The following is a 16,081-nucleotide window of genomic DNA, read 5'->3' on the forward strand; positions in this document are numbered from 1 at the left end:
TTCGGGAGCTTATGTCCCGGTAAACATTGGTCTGACTTTGGTCTTCTTTGCAGAGTTGTTTACAGTGTTCGAGTCGAGTTTTTACGTTTCTCGCAAAGTCCACTGTCCAAAACACGAAACGGTGAAACACAACAGAGAAGCAAGAACGAGAGAGGTAAAGAAAACCGAGAGAGAGAGAGAGGGGGGGGGGGGGGCGGAGAGTGGTAAGAGAAAGGAAAAAGGCGGACGAGGTGGCTGAAAAACGAAGAGAAAGAAAGAATCCCAAGCATTCAACGTCATCCACAACCAAATTATAAACATGACTTTTTGTCAAGAAAGAACTCAAGAAAAGTAACAGAGGGAAAACGGGAAACAAATATATAACAAGAAGGCAGAAAGAAAGGAAAGAAGAACGACAAGTAACCGGTCGTTGAGTTTAACTGGCATAACACCAATTAATATTAGATTTTACCAGCAGAAGGGGTTGGGAGGGGGGGGGGGTAGCGGTTTCTTTTCTTCGTCATCAACTCATAATAAAGAACAGGCCACGATGCTGGAAGCAGCCGCCATATTAAGCGACCAACACATGTTCATAACCTTAATTAGCAACAAACGATTAATAATGAATAAATGAATAACTAAACGAATGAGTGAATGAAAGAATAAAACAAATGAATGAATTTATAAATCAATTAATGAACGAATCAATCAATCAATTAATGAACGAATCAATCGATCAATTAATTAATCGCACGCCAAGAAGATATTTACATGGCATTTGCTTGTTTGATCTGGGGTCTCTTGGGGGCTATTACTTCCCTTTGATCATTTCAAGAAAATTATCAGAGTATATTCTGTTCAGTAAGTTCTTGCATTAGGCACGAGACACCACACACTATGTATACAACAACACAAAGCTAAGAATAGAAAACTGCGTGAAAAAACCCACAGAAGTATTGGAATGAATCTAGCCATACCGAGAACCTGTTCCACTTGAATTCACATGATTCTTCATGAAAAACATATTTCTTGTTTATAAAATTGTACTACTATTTTTTTTTAATAGACTACTTCCCTTTTAAACGGCCGTGTTGTAAATAACCACCAAGATCCTTGCAGTTATGATTTTACAAGGGATACGTGAATCTTTCTATTTTGGCACGCACCAAAATTCAAAAGCGTACGTTGCTTCCTATGAAGAATGAGATTTTTCTCTGACTTAATTTCGTAACTTACGCTTGTGTCAATCTGTGAGGAACAAAACTGAACGTTTCCCCCTCGTTGTCGCCATTGTATATGCTAAGCAAAACTGTGTCAGTAACCTCAGTTTGGACAAAATCAAGCACAACCCTCATTCCCGCACCCCGGCCACCACCATCACATTTGCACCTCCCGCCATATAGGCAAAATATCGCTTTTTACATTTAGTCAAGTTTTGACTAAATGTTTTAACATAGAGGGGGAATCGAAACGAGGGTCGTGGTGTTTGTGTGTGTGTGTATGTGTGTGTGTGCGTGCGTGCGTGCGTGTAGAGCGATTCAGACCAAACTACTGGACCGATCTTTATGAAATTTTACATGAGAGTTCCTGGGATTGATATCCCCCAACGTTTTTTTCTTTTTTTCGATAAATGTCTTTGATGACGTCATATCCGGCTTTTCGTGAAAGTTGAGGCGGCACTGTCACGCTCTCATTTTTCAACCAAATTGGTTGAAATTTTGGTCAAGTAGTCTTCGACGAAGGCCGGACTTCGGTATTGCATTTCAGCGTGGTGGCTTAAAAATTAGTTAATGACTTTGGTCATTAAAAATCTGAAAATTGTAAAAAAAAAAAACAAAAATTATAAAACGATCCATATTTACGTTTATCTTATTCTCCATCATATTCTGATTCCAAAAACATATTAATATGTTATATTTGGATTACAAACAAGCTCTGAAAATTAAAAATATAAAAATTATTATCAAAATTAAATTTTCGAAATCAATTTAAAAACACTTTCATCTTATTCCTTGTCGGTTCCTGATTCCAAAAACATATAGATATGATATGTTTGGATTAAAAACACGCTCAGAAAGTTAAAACGAAGAGAGGTACAGAAAAGCGTGCTATCCTTCTCAGCGCAACTACTAAACCGCTCTTCTTGTCAATTTCACTGCCTTTGCCATGAGCATGAGCGGTGGACTGACGATGCTACGAGTACATACGGTCTTGCTGAAAAATTGCATTGCGTACAGTTTCATTCTGTGAGTTCGACAGCTACTTGACTAAATGTTGTATTTTCGCCTTTACGCGACTTTTTCTAATCTTTCGCGCTAGGGCCGGGTAGCTCAGGTGGTAGAGCACTGGACTTGTGATCGAAAGGTCGCTGGTTCGAATCCGGGTCGAGACGGAGACGGGTCAACTTTATGTGCAGACCCAGAGACGGTATCCATCTCCCACCCCCGTGTCACCACATTGGCACGTTAAAGATCTTGGTCATTCTACCATAAGTGCAGATGGCTGATACCACCTAAACACGCATACAACAAAAGCCGTGAGGGCGTAAAACTCGAATCGTATAAACCAATTCATGTCCAATATAGGCAATGAAGACCTGACGGACAATAAGCCCCTTAACATTTACTACTTTCCCATACACCGTCGCTACCCTAATCTTGGACATCGGCGTTGTTGATGGGGAGAGAACGGTGTTACGGGTATTTTGTTCTGTTGTAATTGGGAGAACGGTGTCACGGGTATTTTCTGTTGATAGGGATAACACGGGTATTTTCTGTTGATATGGAGAGAACGGTGTCACGGGTATTTTCTGTTGATATGGAGACAATATTGTCACGGGTATTTTGAGCGCAAGCAACTTGTTATCAGCTTATCGTCACTGTTGTGTTCCGATGAGCCGAGTATGATGACCTTTCCACAAACGCAGATTGTTTCCTACCCCTACCGTATACCGTATTTGAGAGAACAGGCAGGCAGTCACCTTCAAAGTAACTGATCGTTTCAAATAAATGCCACCTGACACCAAACACCTGAGAGAACCGCATAAAACAGCTAACCATTCACCCCCACCCTCCACCACCAACTGACACCACCTTAATACCACTGCGTGTTCTACTTCTCCCTACTAGTTTGACGCATCAGTGTACTAACTTTGATCACACAGGCTCTCACTTATAGGCCATAGGTCGGAACGCATATATACATATACCTTATTATGTTGTTTTCAGGCCTCGGTCTTTTTGTCTGTACGCCTGACGCGTTGTTTTCACCCCTTGCCTGTCGACCGTTCAACAGGTTCGACATGTTGTGAGGAGGTCTTAGAGAGATGATGCAGCTTCTTGTCCTACAGGCCTTGTGATTTGATGGCATACAAAAAAATAATAAAAAGAGGCTGTCTTCTGGGTGAACCATTTTTTTGTAGCCAGGGATTTTTGACCTTTACAACATTTTCAGTACAGTTCCAAATGACCTGTTGTCCATTGAGTCTTTGAACAACAGTGAACTATACGGTCATGTAGGGCGCGTAATATAAGCGTTTGCTTGAGTTCGTGTCCCTATTGTTTATCGTTGTATTTTTGTATCATGTTTGATTTAATAAAACATTGTTTAAACCAACTATACGGTCAGAAAGCACAAGTCTAACACCTGAGGTTAGGTGCTAGACTGACTTGTGTCAGAAGTAATCACAATAAATTACCAAACAGACGGGCGGACGGAAGACACAGACCGACGCCACTGGTAAACGATAATGCCCTGTTCTGAAAGACTTGACCTTTTTTTTTTTTTTTTAAAGAACAATCAAAACACCCATAGAAGATGAAGCTTTAGACTACTTACTTCTTCGTTCATGGACTGAAACTCCCACGTTTTTTTACGTGAATGACAGTTTCGACCCTGCCATTAATTTTAGTCAGCCACAAGCCGCTTTCCGGGGATGCATGTTTGGTATTTTCGTGTTTCTATAACCCACCGAACTCTGACATGGATTTCAGAATCTTTTCCGTGCGCACTTGGCCTTGTGCTTGTCAGGGTTTGCACACGAAGGGGATAAGTCACTAGCAGGTCTGTACATAAGTTGACCTGTGAGATCGGGAAAATCTCCACCCTTAACCCACCAGGCGCGGCCGGCTTTAGACTAATACACTTGTGTCAAGTTAAATTCAATATCTTAACCACATGAAAATTAATATCAGTGTGTAATGAGTGGGTGTACGTGAACACTGTACTTCGGTATGTAGTCAGCTATCTCGAGCGTTTTTCCGGGTGGTTTTAAGTGTAAAATAAAATAGAGAATACTACATGGCTTGCTGTGTCGTACCAGATTTACACGAGTTTTTTTTTAAATATTGAACTGCGAGCGAAAGCGAGCTGTTCACTATTTGAAAAAGCAACGAGTGTAAATCTGGTACGACACAGCAAGCCATGTAGTATTCTGTTTATCCTACATACTGTACTTACGTGTATTTTACTGAAAATGTCCTGCATTCGAGGCAGCTAAATTGAAGACGCTTGTTTTGGAACCTCGATATCTTCTAAAGCCTCGTGCAATTTATTACGTCAAAGCAAAGAAACGTCACTCTGAAAGTGTGGCGTGACGTGTTAGTTCTAAAAATTCATCGAGGGTAATTAGCGAGCGCAATTTGTGTTTCTATAATGACGTTTGTCTCGGTGACTTTGGCATCATAAGCAGTGGAAAAACAGGTCCCTGCCAGACTTGCTTGACATGACCTCATTTACATGATATACACACGTATGATTTGAACGATTATTATCTCACGGGTGTCTCTCTCACGTATGTAGGATAAACGAGTTCATCTTTTAAATCGTTTGTCATACTGATGGTTTGACAAGCACGGCCAAACCACGATCAAACAGGCACTTCCAAATATTACACGATAGCGAGTCGCTTGGTGATCTCGGCAAGTTGATTTACTGATAGCAGCTCGAACTGGTATTTCAGTGTACTTGTATCTGTTAATCGCGTTTCTTACACGCGCGCGCACAACAAGGGAGAGGCAGAGAATGAGAAAAGAGAGAGAGAGAGAAAGAGAGGGAGGGAGAGAGAGAGAGAGGGGGGGGGGGGGCTTGAACAGGGGCCGAAAGGGTTTGGGTGGGGTGGAGGGACAGAGATCGCCAGGTGGAAAGAGACATAAAGAAAGAGACAGACAGACAAACAGAGAGACAGACAGACAGACATATGGACAGAGGCAAACAGGCCCGTGTCACAGACATGAAACACTTGATGTGTGCGTTACAAAGTTCACTTACACATGTATGCATCTAGCGTGGCCTACATCTACAAACGACGAGATATTTTGTTCTGTTACCGGTAGCCGAAAGAAATCAAACAAAACTGAAGATAACTAGGTCACTATGTGGCGATTTATGGAGGTGACACAACAGGTAAGTCACACAACAGGTAACCCACCAGACATGAGTTGCTCTGGTGACTTATCACGCTTTCGTTCCGATGAACCGATACGCACTCTTCTTGTGCAAAAGCGTTTGTTGTCGCTTTGTTAAGTGAGCTTAAGTAACTAATCTAATTACAGCTCCCTCGTGTGTGTGTGTGTGTGTGTGTGTCGCACACGAGCGTGCGTGTTTGTCAGTGTGTGTCCGATAGAAGCGTCAAATCATCAGCTTTTGTTGCCACCAATACGGCGGCGAACCAACCTTCCCAGTTAGTTTCAAACACCTCTGAATGGTGCCGCATGTTTCTAATGCACACAGGTGTAACACACACATACACACACTCCCACATAGTACAAGGACACGAGAGGTGATACATTGTACTCCACTGAAAGCGGCGACATTCCGCCAGCGGCTTTTTCCGATTGGCTCCGTGCGTCAACAGGATTTGACAAATACACCGTTACAGAAAGCGCACAGATTTACACTGCAGTTTTAGTCTATACTATATACTTCTCAACCCACTGCAAGCGTTAGTCCCTGTGCTGGTTGTAGCGGTGAACACGGAAAGTTCACAAGACGTTTAAAGTGTGCAACCTTTGATGGGTTTTTGCTGTTTCTCGGAAATAAACATTGAAATCGAGTCACGTTGAGCGGTGGACAAGTTGAATGATTACAAAGGATATCAAAAGACCCGGTAAATGGAATACGACACAGTCATGAAAGGGGCAATAGAAGGCGCGGGGGGGGGGGGGGGGGGGGGGGGCTTTTATGGTTGACTAGTGTGCCGTGTTCCTGGAAGGAGTGCTCTGTCATGAGTGTGACTGATATCAAAAATATTCTACTGCTGCACTAAGATAGCGCAGCAGTAGACAGCAGTAGAATAATGTTATAGTCTTTGCTGATATGCACTTGTGTGAGCTAAGTAGGAGGGAAAAAAGATAGAGCGAATCTGCACGCGTGTGTATGTGAGTGTGTGCGCACGCACGCGTGTGTGTTTGTGTGTGTGAGAATAAAGGATACAATTGCAGGGAGAAATGGAACCAAATGTCCTACAAATCAAAGTCGTGGGAGTTGAGAAATATATAACAAACGTTAGAACTTTACCTTAAACAAGTTTATCGTGCCATGTTGTTTTTTTTTTTTAATAACGTTCGTGTCTCTTTGGTTAGTCGCATTTCAATACAACAAATTCTTGTTCAAAAACAATTCTCCCATTAACGGCGTTCTAACTGTATACTAAATCGTCCCTTCCGCCTTTTTTTCTGATTTCCAGGTGAGATGTGTCGAAGACAATGTTACATCTATATATATATACGACTAGTGTCTGTCTGTCTGTCTGTCTGTTCGCGATGCACGGCCAAAGTTCTCGGTGGATCTTTTTCAAATTTGGACACCGTATTCAGCTACACCCCGGACACAACCTCATCGATGAGATATTTCAACACGTGCTCTCAGCGCGCAGCGCTGTGCGCGCTGAACCGATTTTGGTTTTTTTGGTCTGGATCCACTACCAGTAACTCTTCCTTATCTTCTCCAGTGTTTTCAGCCGCGATTATCTCCCTTCCTCCGTGTGGCGTCAATCCATATTCCCGTTACTACGTTACTATTTGTAGAAGGTCTCCAGTGTTTTGCGCGTTTATCTCCTTTCCTTCGTGCGCCGGCTTCGCCGGCGTACACCCGACAAAGCCGGGTCCCAGGCGCAGCCTGGTATTCGGCTCTACTTCTTCCCGGCAAAGCCGGTACCCGGCGAAGCGGGTAATCATCTAGTGTTTAATGTATTCATTGTAATCCATAACAACGTGTGTATTATTGTTAGTATTGTTATTGCTGTAGTTTCTGAGTGGTCGTCTTCCATCCCTCCGGAGCAGTAAACGATGTTCGGAAATAACTCTGTCGGGTCTGTATGGGTTGTGGAAGAGTAAACACTCTTGCTTTTAGTGAGGCAAACTTTACCACGTGACATTCTAGCCCAGTCAAATGCGAGGGTTGTGTCTGAAACACGTTGACAAGGAGCACGTGTGGAACGTTTGCCTCACTAAAAGCAAGGGTATTCACTCTTTCACAACCCATACAAACCCGATAGAGTTATTTCCGGAGTACGCCTGGCGCCGACGAAACCAATCTGCGGGTGAACGCAGGCAAAGGCGATTTACGGGAAATGGGTGACAAACTGGACTCAGTACGGCGACTGTTCTCCTAACCCACTGGCGTCTTTCCAGCACTGCATTTGTGTTGCTGCACTGTATCAAAACATAGCGCTTGATCGTCTGGTGTCGCTGACTGGCTTTTACGAAAATCGGGTCACGATTTTCTTCCACCAGTTTGTTTATTAGATCGCTTTGTGGACTTAGCTGTCTTCTCTTGGCGTAGCCGTATAGGATACAGCGTACATGGCGTATACAGCTTACATGTTTAAGCTATCTCAACACAGCTTGCAATTCATTAAATTTCAAACACCATTCCGAGCGAGTGATATCTCCAGTGCAAACCCCGAACAGAACAAAACCAAACTGTGTTCCTGTAAGTTTGTTTGGAAGAATGACGGGCGCAGTGGCGTGGTGGTAAGACGTCGGCCTCTTGATCGGAAGGTCGTGAGTTCGAATCCCAGCCGCGGCTGCCTGGTGGGTTAAGGGTGGAGATTTTTCCGATCTCCCAGGTCAACTTATGTGCAGACCTGCAAGTGCCTTATTCACCTTCGTGTGTACACGCAAGCACAAGACCAAGTGCGCACGGAAAAGATCCTGTAATCCATGTCAGAGTTCGGTGGGTTATAGAAACACGAAAATACCCAGCATGCTTCCCCCGAAATCGGCGTATGATGCCTGTATGGCGGGGTAAAAACGGTCAAACACGTAAAAACCCACCCATGCAAAAACATGAGTGAACGTGGGAGTTTCAGCCCATGAACGAAGAAGAAGAAGAAGAAGAAGAAGAAGAAGTTTGGAAAAAAGGCCTTGAGCATAGGAAAGATTGAGATTTCACGTCCTGAGTGGCAGCAACGGACTTTTAAGGACATATTTTGGCAATACGCTTCAAAAATAATCTTTCATTTTTGCTTTCATACAACATACTGCAAAGTCAATAAATTGCATCCCCACACATTTAAGCATAAAATCAACTGATATCATCTGATATCAGTCATCTCAAACAGATTTGACGGTAACAGCTGTTTTTATGTTACCACACAAAGGAAAGAGGGCAAACAGATCTGTTTTCAAAGTCTAACCGCAGAGAGTTAAAACAAACGTGTTTAGTTCTACTATCACCCCAACAGCTGCCACGTGTCACAAACAATACCCTCGCTTTCAACTGGAAGCTCGAAATCGATACTTCAAGTCTCCGTGTAATGCAAGATAAATATGCACAGCAGCAAGGTAGAATTTGAATAACAAGTCGCGTAAAGCGATATCAAAACATTGAGTCAACTTGACGGTCTAAACATCAAAACTGAACTAAAAAGTCTTCATTGAGCCTTGGCTGACCGAAACCCGCCGATTGAGGAAAGGCTCCCGCGCTATTATGCGAACAGTACACCTAATTTGCAAAAAGAATGTTTCGCTGTTTTTGAGAACAGTATCAAATCAAACAACGACATATTCCTGGATTTGGGTGAAACAAAAATACAATAAAACAACTTGTGTGTCTGCTATTGCAATTTCGACTGATTTCAAGCTAAATTGTGATCAACAAATTAATGAATTAATATTATAGCGACGAAGCAAAAAAGCACCCCTTTAGTTCCGACCGGGTCAAAGAATGTTTGACCAAAATGTCAATCAACTTGATTGAAAAATACAATGACCGTAGTAACACCTCAGCTTTTCAAACGAAATCATATGACTTCATCTGAGTAATGAATTTTTTTTAAAAAGGCTAAAATAATCTAAGCATGTCATCTGGAAGAATAGACGAATTCCGAAAATAACTCCGTCGGGTTTGTAGGAGTGGTGGGAGAGTGTAATGGATTCAATTCCTGGAAATATAGAAAAATAGAAGAAGAAAAAAAAGAAAAAAAAAATTTAAAATAAAAAATATATATATAAAAAATATACATTCGTGACAGAGAGTGATCTTTTCTTGCAAAACCTAAAAAAAAAAAATAAATAAATAAAAAAAAATAAAAAAAAAAGGATGGACTAATTACTAGGCGAGAGGTCTGTTGGAAACCCAATCATGCTCAGGTCCACGTGTTTCCAACAGACCTCTGGCTAGTGATTGGTCAATCATTTGTTTGTCAGAGGTTTTGCAAGAAAAAGTCACTCTTCCACTACACCTACAAACCCGAAGGAGTTATTTTAAAAAAAATCGTCTATTCTCGTGTAAAGATTCATTAACATCCGTCCCTTGGTGGTCCGAGTGTGTGGTCGATCCTGTGCAATTGATCACGACCACCACAGATCTGTCCAGACTGTTACGTGGGACAAGAGCATCTTTCTAGTTGGACACATACCAACATTCAACAGCTTGGAAGTTTATTATGCATAGCAATTTCATCCTGAATGAATTTCATAGATTGACACAGGTGTCATTTAGTAAACGTTTTCTTACAAATTTTTTTCTCCTGAAAGGTGTGAGGGGAGGAAGGTATGGGGTGTGAAACGGTGTAGCCATCCCCCCAAAATCTCAATCAGCTACTCTCTCTCTCTCTCTCTCTCTCTCTCTCTCTCTCTCTCTCTCTCTCTCTCTCTCTCTCTCTCTCTCTCTCTCTCTCTCTCTCTCTCTCTCTCTCTCTCTCTCTCTCTCTCTCTCTCTCTCTCTCTCTCTCTCTCTCTCTCTCTGTCTCTCTCTCTCTGTCTCTCTGTCTCTCTCTTTTTCACACACAAAAGCTAAGTGTTTCTAATCTGGTTACATTACAATTTTGAAAACAAAATTCTCTCTTAATATCATCCAAGTAAAAACTCGAGCGGTTCTGACTACTTCAAACATTCTTTCTGTGTTCTGTTTCTGTTCGTTTTTTCTTCCCCATCGGGTCGACCGTTGACAGGATGTTATAGTCTCTGCCAGCCTGCTGTGTCTGCGGCGGGAAGCTGATTAGACTAAAAAGTTGATTGGAACATTGTCGTCAGCGATCAATACGCCACTTTCACAAGTGTAGGCAGTCGACGGGCGATCTCTTCATGCGCTGGGGCAGACACAAATTACTTTCCGCTGCGAATGTCACTAGTCAGCATCAAATATAGACTGTGAGGGTTGTTTTGTTTATTTGATTGTTTGTTAGTTTGATTGTTTGTGTTTTTGCATTTTTGTTTTTGCTCTCTCTCTCTCTCTCTCTCTCTCTCTCTCTCTCTCTCTCTCTCTCTCTCTCTCTCTCTCTCTCTCTCTCTCTCTCTCTCTCTCTCTCTCTCTTCTCGAGGTGGAGAAGAGGGGCAGTACAGGTTCTAAAACAATTACCGAGCATATATAATAGCAAACTGAGCTATAAAATCAGCCTGCTTAAAGAGACGATCTTGTTGTAAGATATGCTTACAGTTATACATGATAGAACTCTTCAATCAGCTGGATTGTACTTTTCATTGAAAGCCTATGGGACGTAGGCCTATTTACTGTACCCGTCAAAAACAACAACTACAACAACAAACACGCAACAAAATATGCCTCCAGACTCGTGCACTCTGTTGTGAATGATTTCTTTCTTTATTTGGTGTTTAACGTCGTTTTCAACCGCGAAGGTTATATCGCGACGGGGAAAGGGGGGGAGATGGGATAGAGCCACTTGTTAATTGTTTCTTGTTCACAAAAGCACTAATCAAAAAATTGCTCCAGGGGCTTGCAACGTAGTACAATATATTACCTTACTGGGAGAATGCAAGTTTCCAGTACAAAGGACTTAACATTTCTTACATACTGCTTGACTAAAATCTTTACAAACATTGACTATATTCTATACAAGAAACACTTAACAAGGGTAAAAGGAGAAACAGAATCCGTTAGTCGCCTCTTACGACATGCTGGGGAGCATCGGGTAAATCACATTATTCTGACACCGGACCAACCAGTCCTAGCACTAACCCCATAATGCCAGACGCCAGGCGGAGCAGCCACTAGATTGCCAATTTTAAAGTCTTAGGTATGACCCGGCCGGGGTTCGAACCCACGACCTCCCGATCACGGGGCGGACGCCTTACCACTAGGCCAACCGTGCCGGTTACGTTTAATGATTGGGAAAACGAAAACGAAACATTCACAATAACGTTGACCTATATAGGTCTTTAACGTGGACTAACAAAATACGCAAACAAACAAAAAGGTAAATGCTACTGTGACGTCTCTGAATAATTATTGTTGTTGCTTCCAAAATGAGGAAGCATTTAGGTCTACCATCCATTTGTGTCTCCTATGTATCATGTTTGTCCAGTTTAAATGCCGAATTAGGTCCCAAGTTCTTTCTTTCTTTATTTGGTGTTTGACGTCGTTTTCAACCACGAAGGTTATATCGCGACGGGGAAAGGGGGGAGATGGGATAGAGCCACTTGTTAATTGTTTCTTGTTCACAAAAGCACTAATCAAAAATGTGCTCCAGGGGCTTGCAACGTAGTACAATATATTACCTTACTGGGAGAATGCAAGTTTCCAGTACAAAGGACTTAACATTTCTTACATACTGCTTGACTAAAATCCTTACAAAAATTGACTATATTCTATACAAGAAACACTTAACAAGGGTAAAAGGAGAAACAGAATCCGTCAGTCGCCTCTTGCGACATGCTGGGGAGCATCGGGTAAATTCTTCCCCCTAACCCGCGGGGGGTGGGTCCCAAGTTCTTGTGAATGTTTCGCTTGGTCTATAATTCAAAATGACATAAACTTACTCCTTTTTTCGTTCTTGGTTTTAGAACGTTAGCAAAAATACGAACCGGAAAATTAAATATCAAAAATAAAAAGAGATTCGTGCAGGATATTTGCTGCGTACACTTTTACCTTGAACCGGCGCGGATCACATCTTTTTTGAGGGGGGGTTTCCAAATTTATTTTTGGGACAGATCGACGACGCGAAGCGTTTATTTGAGGGCGCGAAGGCATGCCCCTCACCCCCCGGAAAATGTTGATAAAAACACAGGAAAATGGAACAATCTGGTGCAATCTGCACCAAGAAACTTCGCCTAAAACACCTTCCAAAAAGTTAATGTAAGAAAACAAAATTGGATCCAAACAAGGAAAATTGACAGATCTGGTGCAACCTGAGCCAACAAATTACCCAACTACCTTCCAAAAGCGTAATTTAGAAAACAAAAGGCCGGCTCCTATGGGGGTCCCCGGAACATGTTGATATTTAGAAGGAAAATGGAGCAATCTGGTGCAATCTGAGCCATCATTGCCATAATTTTTACTTTATTTTCAAAAAATGTTCTTTCTTTCTTTTGTCTTCTTTTTTCAGGCTGGGGGGGGGGGGGGTCCGGAAACCCCGCCCCCCCCCCCCCTCCTCCCCCCTCCCCTGATCCGCCCCTGCCTTGACATGTAGTCTTGTTTAAACAGTTCTTCAACTCTGTAATGTAGTGTAGCGGTGAAGTGAGTCGTTACTGTGCACGGCACAAAATGACTCTTTTCAACTAGATGAAGACAGCCGTGCAGGGCATCAATAACTTTACCTGTTATTATTATATTAGAAAAAGCAACCCACTGGATCAGTATTGAATATAACAGCTATTTGTTGTCGTGCAGTTAAGTAACCTATCAAAAACCTGGCGGAAAATAATTTCGTTTTCGACCACAAACACCTATTTAGTCGAAATGGCGGTATATGAAAAGTATACATACTTACACTGGATAGGTAATTGACAGATCTGTTTTTCGGTATGCAAAAACTGCTGAATTTGATCTAGTCTTATTCTGTATCGATTGTTGACTTGTAGACTTCATCTTTTTTCCTGAGATGGTGAACCGAACAGTTTGTAGAGGAAGGAGTGTGAGTGGTACATTTACTTGGCTTTGTCAATCAAATTGCGGGTAATATTGCTGCAAACCGGCTTCCGTAATCACGCGCAGACAAATGTGCGATTCCATGAAATTTTTACAAATACAGCAATTGAACTCTCGCCCGAATCGGAAAAAAAAATTGACTTGGCTTTGTCGTTCAATTTGTATTGCCCGCAGAGTGTCAAGATTTAAAAAGCAATCGGAAACGATACAATATCAAAAGCGTTTGATTTCAATGTTGGTGTTATTGTTGTTGGTGTCGTTCTGGTTTGTTGTTAATCACGGTTTTCGGTGGAGTAAAAAAAAAAATCAAAACTTGACTAAATATAAAAAAGAAGAAAAAAACACACAATTGTATACGACATCATCCTTCCAAAAAATATCTACATGACCGTATAAACGTGTTTTCTACTGTACATCCTTTTCCCGTGCAAAGCGTTTGTTCAAAATTGCCACTTGTTCCAGCCAACAAATGAATCTGCCGACGGATGCTCTGAAGCAAGTCGTGCACGAGGAGATCATCGTTCCACCAGGAAGCAATGGCAATGCAGAGGAGACGGATCCGGAGGAAAGAGGAAGAGCGCGGGGCAGGGTAGGGGGTGGGGTGGGGTGGGGTGGGGTGTGGGTGGGGTGGGAGGGGGCTTTAGACACACAAGCTGTTAGATGATTGAAAGTTGCACATGATCAGCGATACCCGTTGCCCTGATCAACCGTTGCTTGTGGTACGAGCACTTAAAGTAACAATGTCCACGTAACAATGTCCACAAAGAGCCCTTAAAGGCACACTCCTTCCCATGTCAACTGTTCGGCTCACCATCTCAGATCTGACGCGTGTTTCTTTCAGGCGAGATATTCTTTCGACTAGCCGCTCGCGAACCTAGGAGGCGAGATTGTCTGTGAAACGGTTTAATGGCAGCTACGCAAGAATTAAACACCATTCATTTGGTTGCTTCTTAAAAGGTCGTCTGCACTGGTCGGTAAAAAACCATGGACAGCCAACCGGGCAGCTGCGTGGCCGCCATGTTTTTTCGCCAAGCGAGCAAGCCCAAAGCTACCCAGCGTTCGAGGCGAGAATTCTAGTGTCACTCGCGGCGAGATGTGCCCAAGAAACGGTACTTCCTCGCCCCACTCGCCAATCTCGCCTTTTTTCGCCTGCAAAAAACAGGGGACTGGCCAGTAGAGACGTTTACGTAGGATGAGACCATCCCTTCACCTGCTAACATACCAAAACTCAAAACTATGACTTGCTTGTTTTTTTTTTAATGAATTAATTTCGTAAAAACTGAAGATACAAGTAGATTTTACGAAAATTTCAATAAATTCAACCTCTGTGCACAGAGATCAACCATGCTATACATATTTTGGTATGTCTCCAAGTGGAGGGCTGGTCTTATCGTAAAAGCCTGGCCTGATCTGAGACGGTGAGCTAAACAGGGGAAGTAGTATCATTTTGAAATGCTGATTATAGCAAAAAATTTTTTTTTATCCTGATCGAGACAAAAGTTTGTTGATAACTCGAGGCAGAGAAACGAGATACCATGATTGCTGTCACAAGCAAGAAGGAATTCCAACGCACGCACGCACGCACGCACGCACGCACATGTACTCACACGCGCGAGAGCACAAGCACACACGCACACACATATGACTCAAATGTGTGCCTGAAGTGAAAGGGGAAAAAGTCGCACACAACATATTAAGTTTCCAGATTTTAAAAAAATGATATCAAAATCAATGTATAGTTTTCAATGTAAAACAATAGCCTGCAGCTTGTTCCAGAACAATCTGTTAATATGAAGCTCTGTAATTCATAATAACTGTTGCCACTTTTGGAAGAACCAGTGGCTTTGGCAAATGTATTAATAGCAGACCTGCCTACCCCAAAAATTACAAGGAGTAGCCCAGCCAAAAAGAGTAATCTGGTGGTAGAAAGAGTAGTTTTTCGTTGCCAAAAGTAACGGCCATCGTTGGGTGTGACTAAAAGGAGAACCCAAAATAAAGAATATGACACTACCTTGCCTGTAGACATCCTCATTTTTCTCCCAACGGAGAAATAGTTGTTCATTAAGTCTTGCAGGACACAAACATTCTTCTGCACACTTTCTGTTCATATTCAGTTGCTTCGCAAAAATAAAATGTCACTGATTTTCTCAAATTGTGAAGTCAATCAAAACGACCCTAGAACACAGCACTGGGAAACTACACTGATTGAAACAATCTAGGATGACGAAAGCAAAATATGTCATGTGGTCACACATCTAAAAAAAATCAGCCTCGCACATAACCAGCGCTCCACCATTAGTGTAATCAAGAGTTTGCTGAATGAGCATAGAGTTTATTTGGAGGTAGATGGCTTTTTCAAAGACTTGTAATAGCATGACTTAAATCTGCCAAGTTCTGCTTGGCTGTACTGCCTGGTGCCGAAGGTTCCTGATCTTGATTTCAGGAGGAGCAGACTCTCCAATGTCTTATGCGAAAAATCGTACTTTCGGTTTCTTAAAAATCGTATTTCCATCGCGGAAAGCGTAGTGGCGTAGTTTGGAATAAAAATCGTAGTAAATTACGTCCAAATCGTAAGGGTAGGCAGGTCTGTTTTAAAAAGACACAGAAACCGGCACGCGATACAACGTGCAAACCCGAACCACCATACTCATGTGAAATCAGTCAACTATTCTCCTAGTTCCTCCTATCCTATTTCATTGATGTAATTTACGTCAATGGTGTGGCTTTCTTTAATATATGCACGAAACAAAACAAACACACACATAAATAGATC

General features: G+C 42.2%; 1 protein-coding gene across 2 annotated transcripts in view; it reads right to left on the minus strand.

Moving 5' to 3' along the window:
- The window catches only part of LOC138976007 (protein hobbit-like), a 138,413-nt gene that overhangs the window by 103,812 nt on the left and 18,520 nt on the right, over positions 1-16,081 (minus strand). The gene's annotated exons all lie outside the window — the stretch shown is intronic.

Source organism: Littorina saxatilis, linkage group LG9 (genome assembly GCF_037325665.1).
Source record: "Littorina saxatilis isolate snail1 linkage group LG9, US_GU_Lsax_2.0, whole genome shotgun sequence".
Classification (NCBI taxonomy): domain Eukaryota; kingdom Metazoa; phylum Mollusca; class Gastropoda; order Littorinimorpha; family Littorinidae; genus Littorina; species Littorina saxatilis.